At 43.3% G+C, this 4,040-nt stretch overlaps 1 protein-coding gene across 1 annotated transcript in view; it reads right to left on the reverse strand.

The window, feature by feature from the left end:
- Positions 1–4,040, reverse strand: part of ZNF385D (zinc finger protein 385D) — a 267,695-nt gene that overhangs the window by 228,321 nt on the left and 35,334 nt on the right. The gene's annotated exons all lie outside the window — the stretch shown is intronic.

Genomic DNA, 4,040 nt, shown 5'->3' on the forward strand with positions numbered 1-4,040 from the left:
CACACACATTCTATTTGCCTTACACACACACACACACACACACACACACACACACACACACACACACACACACACACACACACACTTTGTAGACAAGTAACATATTTTTCATAGAACAGTCAGAATAATACACTAAATCTGTCCAAAACTGACCAGCAAAGCTGCTAACCGGGGTTGCAACTTTTAACTGAGGGCTAACAATACGAGATTTAATTTACTGGTCATAGCAAGCTATCAGCATTTCTGCTTCCAGGTATAAAAGCAGATGGAGCCAAATTATCAAAGACCACATTTTTTGCCAACTTTTCAGTTCCTTTTTGAAACACTTTAAAGCATCGATGGAAAGGATGCATGAACTGCTAGTAAACCAAAAGTATTAACTTAGGTTTCATCCTAATGAAAGAAGGTTTAGGTTGGATATTAGGAAAAACTTTCTCACTAGGAGGATGCTGTAGCATGGGAACAGGGAGGTGGTGGAATCTCCATCCTTCGAGGTTTTTAAGGCCTGGCTCAACAAAGCCCTGGCCAGGATGATCTAGTTGGGCTAGTCCTGCTTCGAGCAGGCTGTTGGACTAGATGACCTCCTGAGGTGCCTTCCGACCCTAATTTTCTATTATTCTAATCTCAACAGGGTTTCACTTCAGGTAACATCACTGATTTCTTTGAGTCACTATTGATTTCCTTCAGTGTAACAGTGAAGAGAATTAGGCCTTAGATTAAGGCACAGACACAGGCCATGAACAGATGTTCATTCATGGGAGGGGAGAAATCTTTCCAAAAGAAGGAGCATATGGGCATTCAGCCTACAGTTGCCTCCTCTCCCCTGCTCTCTGCATCTTCCTGAGACTGGGATGATCATGGTCTGGGGAAGTTATGAAGAAAAATGCCTTCTCCACTCCTCCCAGTCTCTGGCAGGGAGTGGGGCAGCACTGAAAGACTGAAGTCTGAGGAAGCAGCCTTCTCCATTCTGCTCCTAGTCTCTTGGAGCAGAGTGGAGGAACCACTAGAGCAAAGCCCTTGTGCTCTTCCCTGAACTGGATAGGGCCCAGTTTGGGGAAGAGGCAGGGTACAGAAATGGCTGTTCTACTCTTCTCCTGGACTAGGGTTGTCTAGCTTGGGGAACTGCTCATTTTGGGGAAAGGGCTGGGAGCTTTACCTTGCTTTTTTTCCCTCTCCCCAAACAAGCCCTTCACCCACTCCCCAAATCAGGAATGCTGTTTAGGGAGCAGGCAGGGAGCAGCAAGCAGTTTCTCCTCCACTCTACTCCCAATCCCAGAGAGCAGAGTGGAGGGAGCAAAAGGGAAAACCCCTTGCCCGCTTCTCACTCTGGGACTGGGTAACCCTGGTCTTCAGAAGGCATAGGAGCCTTTCCTTATGGCTTCACTCCTCCTAGTCCCTGGGAGGACTTAAACTGAGAGAAAGTGTGAAAATGTTCAATCTTCTGAAAGTCTCCCAGAAGTGATTTCTACCTTATCATTGTTGGGTTATATTTCTCCCAGCATGGCCATTTTTGCACTGGGACAAAAAAAAAGTCTAGAATATCTTCACACTTTTGATTTTTGCTGGGTGATTCTCCCAATAGAAACTGAACATGGCCATGGCTATTTATATTGTTACTATGTCAGAATCAAAAGATTTCTTGTGGTGTTTGTTGGGATTAAAGCCCATTGTAGATTCTGGACCGGGTAAAGCCTCACTAGTAATGGATGGCTTTAAGAGGATACCAGTAGACTTACCAGAGATTGGAAACTGTCCAAAAGAGCAGAGATATGCTATCTGAACAGTAACTCCAGACATAAAGGTTCTGATTATCCTCAGTAATGGTACTGTAATCTCACAGTCTGAGCATTTCCTGTCACATGACAGAGCCCTGGCTACCTGGACAAATGCCATCCAGTTGCAAGAGTATTTTTTAGAATGACAGAAAGAGAATAAAAAGGATTTGGCTAGATCTACATTGCCTGAGACTTAGATTATCTGGAGCCAAGTTAAAAAAAACCATGGCAGTCCGCGCTCCAACCATGCCCTTGGGGCATTAACTCAAAAGTGGCATGATGATGTTTCAAAACATCAGCAGTAACTGTTTTAAAGTATGTCATTTAGCAGAACTAGAATTGAGTAGCAGCAAAGTTCACGAGGATGGATTATTGTAGGCAGGAAACACAAAGGGTAAAGACGAGACATAGGGAAGGGTAAAGAAAAAACAAAAAAAGGTGGAAGGAAAAAATGCAAAATGGTAGTCAAAGCAGTGAGCATATAAACGTGAGCATATTTTCCTGTTGAGTAATGATGACTGGCAACAACATTCTTAACTCATTACAGTATTTACATGGTTTCAGTTACTACATAAAGATGAAGATGTAATTTGTGCAAATTTCCCACTGACAGTTGGATGGAGATAGCCAGTCCATAGACCAATGGCTTTCAGTCCGTAACCTGGGGTCTGCAGAGCACATCTAGGGGATCTGTGAAAAGTGGCTGTAAAGATTATGACCCTACCTGAAGGGGAAGCACTGCTAGTGCTGCTGCTGCTCCAGGTCCCCCCATGGCCACAGGCTACTTAAGCACCAGAAGCAGGCAGCCCAAAGCCATCAGGCAGAGCACGTGCTGTTGTGCTGCTGCTCCAGCTCCCCGCAGAGCCAGCAGGCAGCCCAGAGCCAGCAGGCAAAGCACAGATTTCCAAAGGGATCCATGCCCCATTCAAAATTTGTTAGGGGTCCATGAATGAAAAAAGGTTGAAAACCACTAGATCACATCTCAAAAATGGAATTTAGCTCTTCCCATAGGATGCATTTCCCATCTTTTACTATCCCTGACACCTGCTATGAACTGAAGGGCACTGAGTATTTATATTCTTTCAAAAATATGTTAATTGGATACCTTTTAGCCAAATGCTATTTGTGATCCTCACAACACTATATCTTACTAAAATGTGCTGTTAATACTCCAGTATTTGGAGACAAGTCATATTCTGATTCAGCAGAGGAAAGTCCTGCCTAAATTAGATGAAAACTTCACAGAGATCTTAGGTACTCATGTAGGAGGTCTGAGCTCAGAGGAAGAGGACAAGCATACTGTTATTTAAAAACTTAATTGGCTCCATATTTTAACAAACCTCTAGGAAATCATTTGTTATTTCAGATTACATGATTCCTCAGCCAGAGTGACTGATAAGACATCTATGGGAAAGATGTGTGAACAGTTTTAGAAAAAATAAACTCACTCACCTTGAACTTTTGCCCTTTCTTATATTCATGTAACACATTTGAGATTCTGAAAAGTTCAAATAACTTCCCTCAGTCTCATTTGAACTGAAGCACTGCTGGGTTTCAAGGGGAGGATAGATATTTTGTAATACCACTAGAAAGTTCTTTTTGCAGTAATTTTAAGTGATGTCCAGCAGCCAATATTGCGTTTCTTCTTGAGACTATGCATTATGGTGAGCACAGCACTCGTTACAAGTAAGATTCACATGCTATATGGTACAATTCAAATGAATAAATGCTACTCTGAACTCAGCAGGAGTTTGTACATTCCTGTTTCTATGCCTTTAACCAGGTAATTTTTTGCTTATAAATACAAAATTAGAAAAAAGGGAGCATGGTTCACCTGGAGGGCAGATGTACCTAAATGGAGATAAGATTAGGGATTATCTCTAAAGATAAAACTTGGAATTCCATTCTACCAGAATGGGTTGGTTATGAATTGAAATGTAAATTAAAAGAGCACTTATTTCCTGAAAAATATATATTTTTAAATTATGTATTTTTAAATACATCTGTCACGGGGCACTCCCGCGCCCCGCTCCTAAGGAGATGCCCCAGGAAGGAGAGAGGTGTAACAGGACACCAGGGTGCCTGCTACTAGCAGGAGGAATAGGGCCGCTGAAGCACCCTGGAGCAACACAGATGGGGGTTGCTAGGGCAACCAGGCAGGTCATGTGGCCAGGAGGGGGCAGGGCCAGGCCCTTATAAACAGCTAGGCCCAAGCCTAGCTAGCAGTACCCTTCTGGATGCCACAGGAGCAGGAGCTCGGTGGCT

Source organism: Crocodylus porosus, unplaced genomic scaffold, assembly GCF_001723895.1.
Source record: "Crocodylus porosus isolate Cpor-Errol unplaced genomic scaffold, CroPor_comp1, whole genome shotgun sequence".
Taxonomy (NCBI): Eukaryota; Metazoa; Chordata; order Crocodylia; family Crocodylidae; genus Crocodylus; species Crocodylus porosus.